Raw genomic sequence first — 20,623 nt, forward strand, 5'->3', positions numbered from 1 at the left:
AGATCATCCAGGATCTGCCTAACCTCATGCAAGCTCCCAGCTGGATAACCACTGCTGGCAACAGTACATGTATAGATTACATAGTTACTGAGGTAATGGAACTTGTTTATAAAATGCATAAAATTAATAGAGACTGTTATAGCGACTTAAAAAATTCAGTTTAAGACCTAGCATCTAATAAACGTGACACTGAGGATTTGCGCTGAACAGTTTGATATTTTTAGTAAAGAGATCATGACCCAACCATTGTAACTTAGATGAGAGACTTCAAAAACCTGACTAGAAGTGAATGAGACAAAGTAAGCAAGACACGGACATTCCTAGACAAATACAAAACACCAGTAGTATTCTGCAAAAGCACTTCTGGGTTACAGTACTAATGTTCACATTAAAGAATAGACTATTCTCAATCACAACCCAAAATTAATAAATTAAATGCAGAATAGACATTACTTTGCTGTTCACAGCATAAAAATATTTGCTCCCAAATACAGTATCCTAGATTTGTTGCTGCTAAATATGATATCATTACATTATGTCCACATAAACTCCTCCTCCAAGGCTTTCTGCTATCGTATTGTTTATTAGTAGCCATAGCAACTAACTTCATAAAATTACAACTTGCCCAGTTTCCATTGAAGTAGGCAACACCAGGATTGTAAACATACAGGGTCACAGGATCAATCTCTGAGGGACTTCTATTGTTAAGGTATAGGGGCTAGTGAGGGAGTCCTTAATTTTAACCCTAGAAGACAGGCTATCCAGCCAGTCCACTGCCCACTTCACAACATGAGGATTAATTTTCTGTTTCACCAGGAACTCTGACAGCACTGTATGGAATGGAGTGCCAAATCTAAGTAAATGATGTCCACTGCCACACCATTACCCAGTACTTCATTAACAGCAAGATACAAGGATAGACAGGTATATTCTAAAAAGGAAAACATATTAGATAATGAGTCTGACAGAGATCTCCTTGGACCTTGAATAGATGCTATAACTAAAGCCGTAGAAAACAGAACTTTCTGATCATAACGGATTCATTTTGCTTGAAAGACTATTGTTAACACATGTAGCCAAGTGTCTAATAATGAGGGGGTCCTCTAAGAGGAAAATCACTAGTAAGAAAGGAGGGGAAAGTAAAGAGTTAAAGGCAACTATGCCACACTTTTAGCAATCAGAAAAGTCCAGGATTAGCATACCAGGTGCAAGTCTGATCTAGGCTTTGCTGGAAAAATTTGGTTATCATAAGAGTGCGTGCAGTTTGGGATTTAATCAAGAGGGGAGTTCACAACACCCAGTTAGCAGTCATCATCAAAGTGCTTGCTTATCTATAGATTTTGGATGCCCGATTTTACCTTAAAGATATAAATGTCAAACAAGAGGGCATCCTCTAGTAACCTTTCCGCAGTTAGAAAAGTACCACTTTACTTCGGCTACAAAGTTCATCCTCAAGATTAGTTACCCAGCAGTTATGTAAGCATTCACACTGAGACTAGGTTTACATGAAAAATAGTGACAAACGTTTTAGCAAGGCTGAGGTATGGACAGTGCATGGACAGTGTGACCCCATCTAAAAATTTCAAGTGGTTGTGTTGGTATGGCCAACCTTTTAAAAGGTCCACGATGAATTTCTTCCACTCCAAAAGGGTGGACACAAGGCAATAGTCACTGGGGACCTGTACTTTCAATTGGAGTTGTCAGGGGAAGCAAATGTTTGGAAGAAAAAGCAAAACAGTAAATACTGAAAAAAATTAAGTATGGGGTTATGATACTGATGCATTTAAGAGTAGGAAATACAGTACAGGAAAGGTTATGGTCAAGTACAGTAAATCATATACAAATGCAGTTGAAAATATAGAGGTACACATCTACAGTTATCACCGAAATGTTTCACAGACAAATCTTCGCGTGATAGTAGTCTTCCAGTATAATGGTCCACGTAATTATGAAGTAACTTAAAAAGTGCAGGGCTGTTGCAGGAAATTATGAACAAAGACTGCTGGCAGTTTTCATCCAAAAAAGTGAGATCTTTGAAGAACAGGAAATAGAACTAGTATGCTTAATTGGAGGGTAAAAATACATGTTTGGCAGCAAAGTGTATCAGTAGTTAGACAGTGGTTCAACACATGTGGTGTTGGGTCTATATCAGAACATTGAAGTTTTAAAACTTTGAATGTTCTAATATCGACCCGTTTTGAGTGAACACTAAAAATAGCGAAGCTGCAGAACACCGAATTCTTTCCTAGGGAGAGAATTCAGTTGGCTGGTTCTGTGGTTTCACTATTTTCAGCACAGTTGTGGAAATTTATGGGTCTGGTTCAGGTAAGTGTGCCATTGTGTGGTTGTTAGGATTAGGGCGCGGGTTAGGTGGGTTAGGGGTGGGTTAAGCGAGTTAGGGCAGCAGGTTTGGTGAGTGTGCGATAGTGATGAACCTATGGGTTAAGGTAAGTGGATAGATAGTAGCGTATGTATAGTTTAGTATAGGGTTAGTTGTAGGATTTTAAGTCTATGTGTGTATTGACGTTTTTTGTGTGTGCTTGTGTTGTATGTGTTTCGGAATAGCAAATTTTTTCCCCCAAGGAAAAAATTTGCTGTTCTGAATGTTCAATATTAAGTGGTTTAAATATTTTAGGTTCGATGAAATAGCGTTCGCTATTTTCATCTTTCAATAACGTGATATAAACACGTGGTAAGTAGTGGTCGAAAAACAAAAATAAGCAAGTGATATATTTCAGGAAAGTAAAGAAAGGATGATTTAGTTGTACTGAGGGCAGCATTTTTAAGAGTTCACCATAATTTATTATGTCATATTATGCAGACAGAAATAATTTCAGAGATTATTCAAGTGTCCCATTTATATAGCTTATTGCAAAGAAATTGATTTAATGACTACATTAGCGTACATTTTTCTTTGCAGAAGGGATGGGTAAAGGATGCCCAGTTAGCTTCTCATTGTATAAACTATTTCAACATCCAAACACATGCAACATAAACAGCAAGATTACTGTTTGGCAGTACCTTGAAACATGATTAAAGATAAACTTTGTGTTGGAGTTTATATGCACTTCAGTTTTATTCTGTTTTTTCCCCTTTGAATAGGCAGCTGTTTCTAAAAGTAGGGGAAGAGTTTGTATAAACTAGAACAAGGCAAAAAACAATATGGGGCATATGGAATACAAGGTGTGCGGTACTGAATTTGAGTGGAAAGAAACATTTTTGTTGTCACAAATATGAAGAGATGTGAACAGAAATAAAATTTAATAAAGTAACTTGATAAAATGAAAAGAAAGGTGAAGGCATATGTCAGGAAGCAAAGGATTAAAATGAAAAAAAAAACTGCTATGAAAATTGAGTCATTTAGAGCAATTGTTCCCTGTACTATGGCTTAAAGAAGCTTATTTGTTGAAGATATTTTCCGTGTGGGGATAGGGGAGAATAAGACTGAGATAAAAAGGTGCATTGTTTACAAGAAAGCAAACAGAGATAGCATAGGTATGATACAGATTTTAATTTTCACATTTTAGGAAAAATATGGATGTCCAAATAATAAAGGGTCAAGTTATTTTGCACAGCATGAATGGTGGTAGTAGTAGAGGGAATTTAAGGTGCTGAAAAGATGAAAGGGCAATCAAGCAGTATGTTTTTCCCCAAGAAATTAACAGAAGTCAATTTTCCAAGATAGCTACACACTGATTTAAGACAAAAGCCAGGAACTGTGTCACTTTTAGTAAATTCAGTTACTGGCCATTAAGTACACTGCATGGATGCCAGCAAAGAAGAAACAAATTCTGTAAGAAAATGAACTAGAAAAGTTGAAGGCAACACTGACTAAATAGTAGTTAAATATCCAGCTTTGGTGCACGACATGGCTTCCAGTAATCTAGAGGAAAAAATAAATCAAATTTGCTAAGAGCTAGTTGAAATAAATAAAACACCAAAGGAGCATATCAATTCAAATAACAAAAGGCTGGAAAAAAATGGAAGAAGTTTTAAACAGATATGCTGATGGGCTGAAAAAAGAAGAGATTGGCTGATAATGAGACTGTTCAAGAAGAGCGGTTTAAAACAAATGATAAAATTAGAGGACAAAGCATGTAAGGAAACAAATCGGAAATATTCTGCTATACGAGGCAGAACAGAAGAAACAGACTATTAATTTCATGGCGACACAAATAGGCAACTAGACTAGTATTTCACAGCAAGAGATACTAATTGAAAGGACACAATGTGTGTATGCTCCAATCTGGCCATGAGAAAGGAGCCAAAAACTGTATTAGTAAAGATGGAAACCTACTTGTAGTAAGAATTCATTGTCAAAAAAACTGTGGCAAAAGGGCAAAGTATTAAAAGTATGACGGTAGAAAAAAGTTTTTGGAAAAAGATTATTCCCTGTACACCAGGCAGAAGAGAAAGAAATACATTCCCGCAATCACAATGTTGAGAGGCAGGTGTGAGACTCAAGCTATGTATCCACTTGTCTTCAGAATATGTTTTTTTCTGGAGGAACAAAGTCATTCTTTGATGCAAAACAAGCTAAGGAGGAAATACAAAAGTTTGTCCAACAAAAAGTGAGCTATCAAGCAAAAGCATATTCTGCTTCTCATTTGTCTGATATTAAAGCACAGGGAGAGAGCGAAACCTTTTCTACTGTTCCAAAGGAAGTGCTTAAGCGACAGAGGAGAGCACAAGAATTGACTAGAATAATTGTGAGTACCTTGGAAACGAACCAAATATGGAACTGGGAGATGGAAATGAGGAGACAGACCAGTAACATGGAAATTAGTGAATACATGTGAAACTACAAAGCAACCATATTTGTGAAATATGATTATATAAGAAAAAGTTGAAAGAGTGGACTTTTGTTGAGTATGTCAACCTTATGGGGAACTGAATGGCATTTGCCTCAGTTCATGTCATTAATGTTTAGCAGGATCTTAGGGGAGGAGAAGAGGAAGGACAAAATGTAACCAAGTAAAAATTTCTGTTCTTAATAGTATTTCTATGAAACTTTTCATGATATAAATTGCATGTTTTATAGTAAAGCAATTTTAGTTTTTATATGTGATAAAAATGTAACAGATGTATTTTTTTGTTTCAGTATTTAGAGGTGTAGGCATTACAATGCAAAATGAGAAAAAAGGGTTGGGCAATGGCATGTTTAAAGTTAATATATTGCAATCTTGGGCTGCTGAGGTGGGGGATGAGGTGCAAAAGTATACCAATAATATATGCAAAGCCGATATGTTCTTTACACAGGTGAAAGTCTGTCTTAAGACCACTGGCTTAATACGTTTTATGTGGAAAGTAAACAGAACAATATAATTAAGTTTTCTTTCAGCAATAAAGGTTGCAGCTTGTCTTTAGAAGCCTGTAGCTTAGAAACAATTTTTTCTTTTTTTTTCATTTTCACTGACACAAACTGATAGGGCAATAAAATCCAGAACACTAGTTTCTGAAAGGCTAAAAGGCATTTTCCAAATGAATGCAAGTTGATTTTTACATCTGCAAGCAGAATAAAGAAAAACTGAACAGGGACCAATTAGTGCAAGTAGAAGCACAGGCAGTAACACGAATCTCAACATGGATAACCTCAATTTTAGGTTAATAAAGGCCTGTGTTTGCAGCAATTTAGGAAATCATTCTTATGATGGTTAAACTTGATTATTTGAAGATGTACACAGTCTGGTATGCTTATATTAAGTTACTGGGGTGTTCTCGTTGTGTGTTTGAGGGTTTTCATTTAAAAAAAAAAAGTCTTGTAAAATGAGAAATAGGTGCCCAATATGGAGAAAAAATGTATAAAGGATTAACCTGCCAAACATTAGTAGGTGCATGCCAGAAAAGCTGTAAATAGACATTTAAAAAAGCTGTCATATATAATAGATAGGAATGACTTCTTATAATAGCAACTATTTCCATATTATCCTGGAATGTGACTGGTCTCACATGAATAGACAAAATGAAAGAATAATTATATTAAGAAATGCAAAATGCAAATAATGCTACAGGGGACATATTTGGAAAGAATTGAGCATGTTAATTTGCTAAAGGATTTCAGAATGAATATTCAGGGTAGAACATCAGGGACAAAGGAAAAGAGGATTGTTTATATTCACTAATAGTCAAAGTAGATTAAAAAAGATAATGGCAGATTCTCAGTAGTAAGGGACTAGAAAGGGATGAGAATTACCCTAGCATATATTTAAATTCCATCAAAACTGCTACTGGGGAATCTAAACATTTTTGGAAGAAATAATAAGCTTTTAGCAAGGATTATTATTTATAGGTGGGACTTGGAATTTGATTTGCACAATGAGGATGTATCTGGGGAGCCTAGAAGGGAAACAATAATGAGTAGATGTCTTTAAATATTTGGTATGGAAGATGCGACTTCAGAAGAACTCAGAATTTAAGTACTATTCCCCCAAGGTACAATAAATGGGCTCAACTGGAGAGAAATATTTCACAGGAACATTTGACTGAGAACTTAAACTATTTCATATCATGCATCAAATTATTACCAAGATAAAAATGCAATGCACTTGAGTAAAGATGAGATTCTGCTGCTTCCCCACCTCCCTGTTGGAGAGAAATTTAAAAAACTGGTAGTGGAAATTATTCAGAAGTTATTAGGAAAGATAAATAGTATTCCACCAGCAGTTATAGCTAGTAAGTAGACAAAATGAAAGTGGAGTTTAAAAGCAGGCTATAAATAAAAGAAAAAGAGATATGGTTAAGAAGTAACCAGAATTATTTACAGGGGATGACAAAGGTTAAAGTATTACAGAATATGGAAATTTCAAAGAAGAGATGCAATTGTAGAATACTAGAGAAAATAAGGGAGTGCCTGCATAATATGCACCAGTTTAGAAAGATTGCTGTTAAGCAACTGTTTTTTATATTTTTTGTTTTTGGTAACTCCAGAGCCCAAAAAACATTTGGCACAGACAAAGTAAAAAAGGTTGTTGCCAAACAGGAGCCTATAACAAGGAAAATAGCTAGAAATCTTGCTGTGGTATTAGAGATATTTAGGACATTTTATCAATATTTGTATAAATGCAGGAAGTGGGGAAAATCCGGAAAAAGCACAACTGGAAATATTTATGGAAGCTTTAAATATGTCAAGCTTAGAAGCAGATGAGGCTCAACAATTAACAGTTATGATAGGAGGAGACTTAGTTGTAAATCACCATCTTTTTATCCTATCTGCAAGAGTCTCCAGGAAGAGATGGTATAATGAATGTTTGGTATCTCGGAGGAAAAAAAGTGATGGATACCTGGAAGGTTTTAACAATTATTATAAAAGGAAGGGAGCACCATCATGGAAAAAAGCTGTGGTGACTGTAATACCTAAAGAAGATAAAGACCAATCAGATCCAGCTTCATATTTGCCCATTTAAATTTTAAACCAGAATTATGAAGTGTATATCTCTATAATGGCTAAAAGAATGGCAAAGGTGTTGCCAAAATTGATATGTAGGTTTTGTGGAGAGTAAGCAAACAGTTGATCACTGGAATAGAACAATGCTGATCCACAGGGATGGAGAATGTAAGAAAATACTTCTGTTGTTGGTCTTTATGGAAAGAAACCATTTAACAGAGTAAACTCAGATTTTACATGTAGGGCAATGGAAGCATTTGCATTTCATAATACATTAAGGTTTACTGGGATGATGCAAGACGACTCAAAGTGGGAGGGTTCCTCTCGGATAAGTTGTGTCTGAATAGAGGAACCAGGAAGGGGTGCCCTCTTTCCCCTTTATTTGCATTATATTTAGAACTACTGGCAAAGAAAATAAGGAACTTAGAAATTCAAGGAAATAATTGGTATGGTATTTAAGAAAAGTTGGCTTTATTTGCAGACAGAATTTTCTAACCAATAGAACAAGAAAAAGAAATCTCAGGTGTTGTGGAACATTCTGAGACCGTTACTTTTTTCCACCTGGGGGGGATATAAACTCAAAAAAAATAAAACAAGGGGTATAACTGTAAACCACATACCCACACATGAACTGGTTCAACAATATCCGTATTTATGGAAGGATAAAATAAAGTATTAAGGAGTATGGGTTAAAAAGGACACTTCTGGCAGCTAAGGGTATATGGGAGGAGACCAAACAAAAGATAATACAAAAACCAAGAAACTAGAAGCTCTTGCCTATGGATATAGATAGCAAGATACAGGCAGTAAAGATGTTTCAGTCCCTTCAGTTTCATACACAGGTCAGATGTTTTTATCAGTTGGAGAAGTTGTGGATAGTGATTAATAGAGTGTTGAAGGCTTTTATCTAGGAGATGAAAGGGCAAGAGTCAAGTGGGATAACTAGAACAAGGTCGTGATTACCTAATTTCAATGATATTTTAGAGCTACACAGTTAAAGCTTCTTTATATAGCAAGCAAAAAGCTACAATTCAAAGTCGAAAGGGAGGAGAATGAAGCAGGGGGAATTTAAGAAATATGGAAAGAGTGGGATTTTGAAAGCAGGCATTCACACAATATTATATTCATAAAGTAGCAGACATTATACTAAGAACTAAGCCAACACAGGAATTGAGAAAGGATTCTGCAGATAGGGAGAACTGTAATTACAGGTACAGAAAATAAAACAACTGGCAACACTAGAAACTAGGTACAGAAAATAGGCAAGAAGGGGGTAGAATTTGCTGGAGGAAGCTAGCAAAGGAACCCAATTATTGAGAACAAATAGAGGGGGAAGCTCATAGAATCGGAAGAGGCCAACAAGACATTTGGACTGCAGGCTAGAGATTGACTTCCTTTATCAGGGACTGATAGAGTATAGGCAAAGAGAAAGTGACAGAGGAATCCTAAATGTAAAACCTACATTGGTGGAATTTTTAGTTGAATCTAGAACAGAAGCTGCTGTTAAAGAGATGATAAGTAAGGTATATAAAATATTGTACAATAACTATAGGAATCAGAGGCAGTAAGAAAATAGAGAAAGATTAGATAAGATTAGATAAGAATTCACAAGGAAACAATGGAGGACATTTGCTTGGCTCCCAGATATGCAACAAAATCTAGATGATTTAGGTCTTTTGCATTGAAGTGTTTGCATAGGTAATTTTAAAGCCCAAGCAGAGAACAAATGCAAAGAATTTTTCTTCTGGTAGATGGCACATGTTGGAGATGTAATAGGGAAGAAACAGGTACTTGGAAACATATGTTGTTAGTGAGCAATGAGTTGGCAGACTTTAAAAATTCCCTACAGAGTACTCTGTCAGGAATACTTGATGAGCAAATGAGTTTAACTAGGAAATGGGTTTAAGCTGGAATACAGGATCTGAATTGCCTAGTAAGGCCCTGATAAATTTAATTCTGGCAGCTACCAAAAAGTAATTACTAGAAAATGGAAATGAAAGACTTAACCAGCAACATCCAAACTAGTGGATATTATAACAGACAAAAGAACAGAAAGTAGGATCTTTGGAAAAGGAGGAGGTGTAAATTACACAGAAAAAAGGAAATTGTGGGATAAATCCATGCAGAAAAAGGTTTTGGAGGAGGAAGTTGGCTTGAGAAGGCAAGACTAATAATTTATGTAATGTTTTCAATATATAATATAGAACAACGTATGTGATGTATAATGTTTGTACATGTGAACTTGTATGGTTTAATTACTTTTACATAAATCTAAGTTTATTTAGATCACAAGTGAAGATTAAAAAAAAACATCTTTATTGAATTAACAGTCATGAAGGAGTAGGTAAATGATTACAATGTGAAATTTCAGCCAACAAGCAAGACAAAAATGAACAGTGGTGAGGGCCTGTGTTTATGAAGGAGTTATATTCCATGTTTAGAGTGAGAAAATTGTGTGTGAATGGAAAGTACAGTTACATGAGAAAGAATGTGTGTGTTTAAGTGAGATGCTGTGTTATGGCAGCACAGTTTGCACCATTTATTAACAGAATACAGTTTACTAGGCTTACAGAAAGTATTAGTTGACAGGCTGCATTTGGGTGGTTGATTAATATATGAAAAAGTAATTTGGAAACTATGGGAGAAGGCTTGCAGCATGCGATCAACATGGGAAGCAATATCTCTTATTAAATAGAAAGCATAAAAATCACAAATGTTTGGTTATCTGGGTTATAACAGCAGTAACTACATAAGCAACAAAGAGAAAATCCAGGTCAATGGAGCTGTGAAGATGAAAAACTGTCATCTGTGTTAGCATACATCTGGCAGGAGATTTCTGTACTTGCATTGTATACCAGCATGTCTAATTGTGAAATGTAATTTTTTTTTAATGTTGAGTATTTCCCTGTTTATGCAAAACGTTTAAAGAATCTCTCATTGTTTTGATGCATTAATAATTGCACATGTTTGAGAGGGAGATTCTAAAGTACTGTAAGGAATCAGCTGAACAGTAGATGATGCCCATAGAATGTTCCTGGTTGCTATGTGATTACTTCAACAGCTAATTGACAGGAAAAGAACTTTTCAAACAACTATTTTTAAAATAAGACAGTTGAGACAGTTAAGCCGTACAATTAGTCAAGTGCTGAGCAGTTTGTGAAGAGCAGTAAATTACAGTGCTGTGCAGTGATACCCAAAAAAAATAAATAAATAAATAAAAACTAAGCCTGCCTTTGCCTTGCTGTTATGCTTTAGATAAAATCAGAGAAGGTATTCTAGTTAGATTAGGAATGTTTAGTTACTCAGAGTTTTTCTAGAATGATGGACTTCTATCCTACAGTTTAATTTTACATTTCTGGTGATTGAATTCTGGTGTTTATTTAAAGTTATTGATTTACATTCCTGTAATCATTTTACTTATTCTTAAATGCTTTTCATTACTTTACATTGTGTCTGGAAATCAGCGTTTTCTTCACAGATTAGTGCGCTTATTCCGGTTAGATAGTCCCCAGGTCATCTCAGTGGCTTGGTCACTTCTGGTCATAGGTATCATTTATTTTGATATTTAATTTTCATAATTGGACACCCCTTTAGAAGGGCATGAAGACACTCTGGTGGCAGCATTACTGTATTACTTTGGGTAAGTGACAGCTGGAAATCTGTGTCAGGCTTTCCCAGAGGTGTTTAAACAGGAGACTTAAATGTACTTTTGAGTGAGAGTGTATCAAAGATCTTATACTAGGACACATTGCTCTGAAGTGTGTAATAAGTCGTTACACAAGGGATGGACAGAAGTTTATAGTCCAGTGCCAGGAAAACAGAGCATGCTACTGTTGTGCTCTTGTAGGAAAATTGTAAAATATTTCACCTGTTTAGGTGACAGTCTCACACTGAAGTCAGTAGTGAGGACTGAAGCTAATTAGTAAATGACCCAGGACAGTAAGGCATGTCAAATTAATTGTTGGCAGTCCGGTGAGGTATTGTCCGGACGTCACATTTAATTGGTGCAGTCAGGTGGGCTATAGACAGACATCACAGGAGCTATGGCTGAAAAGTGTTGCAAAACACAATAGGCTGCAAACAGCATAAAAATGCACAGTTAATGGCTCAGAAGTATTTACACATTTATAAGAGCAATGCAAGAGAATTCCATAATTAGAGAATTCCTTAACAGGGTTCCTCATGCCCATGCTCTGTACCACTGCTGGTTGGAAGACTTCACGGGAAAATATATTGCCCCACTTTGATAAGCTGGACTTCACACCTCCAAAGATGCGAAAAATACACAATGTAAAACACAGTAAAAGTGAAAAGAACAAAAAGGGACTACATTTCATTTGATGAAAGCAGCCTAACAGCTCCCTTAAGTTTCAGTACACCCATTAATTACTCCAACCTTATGAACGTGGCATTTCATTATTCAGATAGCATTTCATTATTCAGATAACAGTTTTGTAATCCCATCAATACATTTCCACTGAACACATGGACTGCACAATGAAGCATTCAGCATTATAAATCTTTTTTGTTCCAGTACCTAGCATGCAATGTTTGTGCTTTACTCTCACTGCATAGGTAACCTACAGAGCCCTGCCTTTCACATGAAAAGTAGCAAGTCACCTTCTGTCCTTAAGACCAGTTCTCTGTCATCCTTTGTAAGGAATTAGAGACAGCAGAGTGAAAATCATACAATCCAGCAAGCACCAATTTAATTAATGAAATATTTCTTTTTTGTATTATGTAGGCGTCCGTGCTGTCAAATTAAAATAAATGAAATGCAATATACTTGCATAAATGAGTCACTTTATAAAAATTAAAAACAGCTAACTCAAAAGTGCGACACCAGCTAGCATACCAATTGGCATAATAATAAAGGATCAAGAAGAGACAAGCTGAATTAATCTGAAATAAAGGGAACATTCAGTCCATGTTATTTACATCAGACAGTATGTAATAATGTTTAAGCCTTAAATTCCATGCTTACAGAGCAGCTAAGCAGGCATGCAAATCATAAAAAGCAATTTAAAAGGATTTAAAATGTGCAAGACATGCTACAGGCAGATTTAAAGTAAAATATGGAATTTTCAGAAAGATATACAGCACTCCACCTTAGCACCATTTTCACAAAACATGCAAACATCTCGTGCACTACAGTAAGCTGCCAAAATCTCCCAAACATTGTTCAGACATTCTCCACTCAGAAAGCAGCTGCAAGTTGTTTAGGCCAGTCTTTTCCCCGGCATACAATAACTGATGCAGGATGAATTGAGAATGTACTTCCACTAAATATACACGTTTTGTTACAGTGCAGTAAGGGATTTATTACAGTGGAGTTATTACAATGTGGAAGTTATTACATTGCCCATTCATAAAGCAGCATTGCAAGGCATAACTCACTTTTAAGTAGCTTCAATATCCCCAGTATTCAAAGCTATCAGTATAAATTGAGATTTACAAACATTGTATTTAAATACTTTTTTCCAGTACTGGAATATTCTGGAACATGCTCCCCCAAACTAAACAGGTACACATTCAAAGCCTAGTGGATTTTGCATGCTCCCAACAACTGGTTGAGCAACTTTGCCACCAACCAGTTAATGCTACTACCCAGTTAATCACTTCCAAATAACCCCAGTAAAGAATGCTCAATTCTGTGTACTTTTAGTAACACAAACCAGATTAAACCACATTATGCACACATTTTTCTATATCATTACCTTCACTGTTCTTCTTGCTTATTAAAGTGAATATTTTCAACAAAAAACTCATACTTTACTTTTCTGTCAGTGCTTATTACTTTGAAAAACAAGCACAACAGATTATGATGCTCAAACTAGTTACAATTATTATTGGACTAACTTGGTATTACTGCCATTACTGAAGTCACTTAACATTATTAGGTTTAACATTATGAACGTCTTGTAGATTTTCCACAGCTGGACATTCCTGGTTAAACTTGTATTCTGTTGTGTACTGAAATAGTGATAAAGTCTGCAGTCAACAGTATTGATTGAAACCTAATTTGTACTTTTTCTAGTCTAAGCACATTATATAAATTGTGGCCCCTGTAGGATCCCAAATATGTGACAGCACTAGCCCACCTCCTAATACATGCTTTCCATGCCAAGTCAGAATCAATTGTCGGGTTATAATACTAAAAGCACACCAAAGGAGACTAAAATTAAATCTCTCAAATGATACTTTATGATTCTGTATTCATATTAAGGCATTTATCATTTGCATTCAGCATCTATGCCCAGCAGTGACCACAGGAGAGTACTTTAACATTGTTGTAGTCTGTGTCCATTTTACGGATTATGTGGTATATTTAAGTAGCAACACAAGAACTCACATTTAAAAATGCTAGCTTCAATTTAGCTAAAATATTAGCAGGGCTACCTGACTAAGTGCCCTGTGTGCTCATGGGTAATAAGTTAACTTTTCAGTTTTTAATACTGATATTCTATCTAGTCAAAACATTTTAGATAAATAGAATGCAACAATTATAAAGATGGAAAAAGTCAGACTGATTTTTATATTCTCAAAGTACCTTATAGCCACACCACAGATGAACAAGCAGTACTGTCTATATTTGTTTGCATAATGCCACCATGTATTTCTTCCTTAAATGAAAGTAGTAACCCATGTCAGACACTCCTTTACAGACCAATAAATAGAGCAGAGTAGTTTTCAGCCCACCCAAAGATCAGATGCCCATACAAAAAAATGTCCACATTATTGCAAATTTGCTTTCAGTTCTTTGCAGAGGGAGCCACAATAACATTTCTTGCAAAATGCCAGTTGTTGTACTACAATATACAATAATGATCTTGGAGAAGTCCTTAAAATCTGGGTTACCCAAAGAGTAATGATTACGTGCTGAAATAAAAAGGAAATGTAATGCTGTTCCAGGAATTGCTCAGTTCACACCAAGGATGTGGTGTTTTACTACAGGTATTTTTCATGCAGGCCACTGCTGCAGTTGCCAGAGCTTTATGGATTATATCCTGCAAAGGTTATAACAAACTACCAGCTTTGAAAGTTTCATCCCAACATTAGTCACATTAAACGGTACTAAATGAAGTCAGGTTTGGGCACCAGGCCCTTCATGGTATTCCTGCTGTCAGAATATTCCTCTGTGGGGCTTTCAAGCATCAGTCAGATAACTTGGTTGTTTTGCTGGACAGATAAGTTCCCATCAGGGGAAGGTGGAAAAAACCTCCATTTCAAGGTTTACAGAAAAAGCAGGTGGTCTGTCACAGAAAGTAAGCTAGAACTGTTTATAATTGGTCATGTGACTTTCATACATAAACAGGAACATTAGTTTTAACAACTTGTTATCACAAAAGCAAAATTAACTTTAAACTGATTTTTTTCAGTAATAAAAGTTGCTTTATTTTACTTTTGAGGGATGGAGTAAGGGTTTAAAACACAGCAAAAAGCACTTTAAAGGGAAGTTATTTTTACAACCTACCAACTATTGCTACCAAGCTCCTTTCCTCATCATAACCGTGGAACATCCTACCAGTGCCACATTTCTACCCTCCTTCCAGCCATAAAAAACATAATCAAGTAGCCTTTGCCACTACAGCAGGCTGATAAAGTGCCTCAGTTATAGGTGGGTGCCTTCTGTGGCCAAAACTGATTCCTTGGACCAGTAATATTTTTCCTTGGGTCCTGCTGTTATACTCCCTACAGCCACCATGGACTGGGGTTAGGCATATGCTCAAGCAGCTGTTGGATTACCCTTGCTGGGCAAGGGGAAGCCACTCTTGTCAGCCCTGGGAGAAGGGACAGAGTGCAGTACTCTGCTTGGCCAGAAAGCTGTGCCCATCACTAAGGAGATTTTTGCTGGCAAATCTGGGTCTGTTTTCTCAGAAATCCATAAAAAAAAATAAAAAACACTATAAACTACATCTTTGCCTGTCTCAGTTTCTCTGGACAGTAGCCACTCAGGGTTAAGTTCAGGCTCAATACTTCTTGTTTGGTTGTTTCTGGTAAAAGAAATGAGATTCTTTATTTTCTGAAGAGAATGAACCTCAACAAGGGATAGATTTTGTTTGTGTCCACATATTTCCAATTCACATTCTGAGAAGACTATCTTTGTCCAGTCCCTTTGAAAGGTTCTCTCTCAAACTATTTCCAGAATGCATTAGTTGCATCAGTGGGACAAGGTTCATCAGTCACTCAGGAAGTATTGTGCTTTTTGTTACAAAAGCTATTCCAATACTCATTTTCCTCTTGTTCTGTTTTGGAGATTTTCGTCATAGCATGCAGCTTGTCTAACAGACACCCTGCTGCCCTCAAGAAACCAGACATTGTGCATAAAGTTCCTCAGCCTTGCGTTTTATACACATATTCCCCCATCAAATCAAGCAGCTTTTGCTATAGTGATTCCAGCTGCTTTTTAAACATTTGGTCAATTCTAATCTTCCTTCTGACAAGATGTGAAGATATCTAAAAGATTTGGGAAAACTGTGTTCTTCTGCAGCACTTGTTTTTAGTATTATTAACAGTCTAACTCGTATATGTAAGTTTATGCTTGCCTTCTGTGAGAATCTGAGAAAGGTTTTTGACATCCGTTTCCTCTTCCGAGGAGAAATCTGCTTTATCTCATTTGGTTGCTTCCTATAACTGCTGGACACTATCATGACTACTGCCACTGGGACGATTATTTGAAGGTGCGCCTTGCTACATTCTCAAAACTTCCCAAATGAAGTGAAAAATGAAACTAGGATGTCTTCCATGAACAGCCAATTAGTTTTGCACCATCTACTGCAGAGAGCCTTCATTGTGATGAGTAGCATATTCAGATTCGTGTGATGTCTCAGTTTTTCACCCTTCATTTTCATAGATGGTAAAAGGATTTAATGCTCCACTTACGATCGTCTTTTAAAAAGAAAAATTACATTCACCCAGCAAGCTGCTGGTAAACAAGCATAAAAAAAAAAAAAAAAAATCTATGGTAATGAGTAAACTACAGGAAGTCTCCAGGACGAGGACAGCCTATTAAGTCTGTACGACTCTTTACAAGGCTTCCCACCCTGGCAAACCAAATTAAGGTTACTTTTGACAATAGGATCACCCCCCCCCTTTTTTTTTTCCTCTGAGGGACCCCCCCTCACTTCTTATCCTTCCTCTCAGAGGATTGGCTCTCTCACAGGGTACTAGAACCTGTCCCTGCTCATCTTTTAGGATTTTTATTTTAAACTCTTATGGTCCATGTTCTAATGTTGTCCTTTTCATTTTATTCCTTATTTTATATTTGATTTTTCTGGTATCCTTCTCTGAAGCACAGTTGGAATAATGCTCAATGTCTTTTTCCTCCCATACATAAAATTTCCGGATACTTTTTACTGCTCTCTGTATTACATTTAAGGTGGAGAGGAGTTCAGATTCAGATCAGGATGCAGCACAACTGACGGTGTCTGAAGTGAGACGTGGTGGAGAAACTAGATGAAGAATCATATAACAAAGTTCCAAGAAAGCGGATTTGTGCAGTCCTGTTTTGGTTCAAAGTCCCAGAAACACTGGTAGAATTAGTGCAGGCTATGTACAAGGTAGCAATAAAAAGTACAAATAAATAGTGTTCAAACTCACAGAAAGTGTCCCTGTGGGAGTGAGTATGCATCAGGGTTGAGCTCAGAGTCCACTGCTGTTCATACAGGATTATAGACTACATTAGCAAAAGTGTTGGCAAAGCTTCTGAATGCAAATTGTGTGACATCACAGGCAGGCTCTGAAGAACTTCAGCAGATAAGGAATGGAATGCAAAACTAAAGGGATATGGGATGAAACGGAGTACAGAAAAGACCATTGTAATAGCACCAAATGGGAAAAATCAGAAGCAGCAAAGAAATGAGATAGAAAGGAAGATAGTGGAATATGTTAACTGTGTCAGGTATCTTGGAGGAGTGGTGGAGGAAAAGGGAAGTATAAATATGAGGTGGTCAAAGCCTGAATTGGTGGGGCTTACAGCCAACTAGCACAAAATGTTGGGGGTAATGAGACACACAAGAATGCCAAAGAAGCAGAAAGTACAGTTGTGTACACCTACCATAAATGTAGATGTTCGAGTGTCTTCACTGTTGCAGTCATAACTGTAGGGTGATCCTGCCGGCAGGCAGCCCGAGGTCGGCCAGAATCACAAAGTCTGGGTCCGGCGTCAGCTGTACAAGCTAGTACCCTGACGTCAGTACGCTCTGGTACATAGCCCTCAGCCGACGCCATCTTCTCCAGCCTTTCTTGCCCCAGATGTCAGAAATACCCAATGAACAAAAAATGAGTCCCACAAGGAAACACAAACACACCATAAAGTGAAAAAAGAGGGGATAGGAGGGAGGGAAACACTGACTGCAACAGTGAAGACACTCTAACATCTACATTTATGGTAGGTGCACACAACTGTACTATGTTCATCGTGTTTCACTGTTGCAGTCATAACTGTAGGGTGGAATCCCAAAGCAGTGAAGAAAGGGAGGAGGCTTAGATAGAAGAAGGGGCAGCAAGAAGGCCCTGCAAAACAGCAGAGGCAAAACCTGCCCTAGTCTTAGAGTACAAAGGGAGATTGTAGTGCTTGGAAAAGGTATGCACAGAACTCCAAGTGGCAGCTTCCAAGATATCTTTGGTAGGGACCCCTCTGAGAAAAGCAGTAGAAGTGGCAGCAGCTCTAGTAGAATGACTTCTCACAGTACCTGGAAACTGTTTCCCATGATGAGTGTAACAAAATCTTATTCCATAGGCAATCCATTTGGAAATAGTTTGTTTGGAAATAGCCTTTCCAAGAGAACTGGAGGCAAAAGAAACAAATAATTGGTTAGATTTTCTGAATTCTTTAGTCTTGTCCAAGTAAAAACGTAACTGACTGTGTACGTCCAATGAATGCAAAATCCTTTCCCCTTTATTTTGAGGATTAGGAAAGAAGGTAGGAAGGTGAATAGTCTGATTTAAAGCAACTTTCGAAATCACCTTAGGCATGAAAGTAGGATTGGTCCTCAAGGATACTCTGTCAAGATGGAAAATTAGGTATGGCTCCACAGCCATAAGAGCTTGCAACTCTGAAACCCTTCTGGCAGAAGTCAATGCTAACAAAAGAACTGTCTTCCAGGATAAAAATTTTATATCAGAAGCCGCAGCAGGCTCAAAAGGAGGCAAAGTGAGTTTTTCCAAAACAAAGTTAAGATCCCAGGGCAGGGACAGGAGGGGTCCTAGGAGGCCTCAAATTCTTAGCTCCTCTCAAGAATTGTCTCACCAATGGATGAGAAAAAACAGGAGGGTCAGTATTAAAATGAGCAGATATAGCAGAAGCATGAATCTTAATGGAAGAAAAGGAAAGGCCTTTAGACAAAAGGTCTGAAAGGTAAAGCAAAATAGACGAGAGATCAGGCACAAAAGGGTTAGAGCCACGGTCCTGCATCCAAATACAAAACCTTTTCCATTTAGAGGCATAGGATTTCCTAGTGCTAGGCCGTCTGGCTTCTAGAAGAACATCTAAAACTTGTTTGGGGAGCTGAGAAGAAATCAAAGATCCTTGAAGAGCCAAGCTGCCAGGCAAAGGGTCTTGAGATGAGGGTGTAGCATCTGACCCTGATGCTGGGACAGAAGAGAAGGGTACAGAGGAAGGATCCAAGGAGGTTCCAAGCAGAGATGTTGTAAGGTTGGATACCAAAGCTGTCGAGGCCAATTTGGAGCAATCAAGATGATGAACTTGGGCTTGTCTTGTTTTATCTTCAGTAATATTCGGGGAAGAAGAGGAAGAGGAGGGAAGGCATATCCCAAAAGGTTCCTTCAACTGAATGACAGGGCATCCACTTTCCAAGCTGTTTTGTGGAAGGACCTGGTGCAAAAGAGGCAGCTGATGGTTGAGATGGGATGCAAACAGATCTATCTGTGGACACCCCCAAACTGCAGTTATCCTGTTGAATAAGTTGGTGTCTAGCATCCATTCATGAGGATCCAAAATGTTTCTGCTTAGGCTGTCTGCTAAGAGATTCTGCTTTCCTGGAATGAATTGAGCCTGAAGATGCAGATTCAGACTTAGAGCTGTGTCCCATAAAGCCATAGCTAGTCTGCAAAGGGGGTATGAATGAGAGCCCCCCTGCTTGTTTATGTACCACATGACTGTGGTGTTGTCTGTTTGAATTAGAAGAGGCCCTGGTTGCAAAAGGTTCTTGAAGGCTAGAAGAGCAGTTTGAACTGCCAACATTTCCTTCAGATTGATGTGCCAGTGAAGGTGATTCTTTGCCCAGGTCCCCTGCTGGCAATTGTTTAGAAAATGTGCTCCCCAAGCATAATCCGAGGCGTCCGTGGTTATGATTTGAGAAGGTTGAGGTAGACGAAAAGGCTTCCCTTCATTTAAAGCGCACACCCTGGACCACCAAAGGAACTCCTCCTGGAGGCAGGGGATCAGAGGAATCACAGTGTCCAGATCTTGGTAATGCTGAGACCATACACTTTTCAGGTACCATTGAAGCTTTCTGATATGAAGCCTTGCATTTGGAATTAACAGAATGCATGAAGCCATATAGCCCAGAGCCTGCAGGAATTTCCTTGCAGTGAGCTGAGTTAAGGTTGCCAAGGTTTTGAAAATTGAAGCCAGCTGTATTTGTTTTTCTGGCGTAAGGAAAGCCCTTTGTAAGGTTGTATTTAGGAGGGCTGCCAAAAATATCATTTGTTGAGAAGGAACCAATTAGGACTTTTTTATGTTCACTGAAAATCCCAAGAGGAGGAAGAGACGTTGAACAAAATCCAGATGTTGAAGTAAAAGGTCCTTGCTGTCTGCCTGACTAAGGCAGTCGTCCAACTAGGGGTAAATCTGAATCCCCTGAAGTCTGCAATAAGCTACTACTGGGGCCAGGCACTTGGTAAAAACCCTGGGCGCAGTAGACAAACCAAAGGGCAGTACAGAGAATTGAAAGTGCCTCGAGCCTGCTTTGAATCTGAGGAATTTCCTGCGTTCCTGCCTGATGGGAATGTGTAAGTAGGCCTCCTTGAGGTCCAATGTCACCATCCAAGCATCCTGGAAGAGTACTGGAAGCAGTTGTTGAAGAGTAAGCATTTTGAATTTTGGAATTTGCAAAAAAGTGTTTAACACCGAAAGGTCCAGAATAGGTCTCCATGAGTTTTGTTTTCTTGGAACCAGAAATAGTCTTGAGTAAAAGCCTTTTCCCTTTTCTGAGAGAGGAACAGGCTCTATGGCTCTCATGGCCAGTAGAGCATCCACTTGATTTAAGGCCTCTG

Source organism: Protopterus annectens, chromosome 9.part0 (genome assembly GCF_019279795.1).
Source record: "Protopterus annectens isolate FY-2018-M chromosome 9.part0, PAN1.0, whole genome shotgun sequence".
Taxonomy (NCBI): domain Eukaryota; kingdom Metazoa; phylum Chordata; order Ceratodontiformes; family Protopteridae; genus Protopterus; species Protopterus annectens.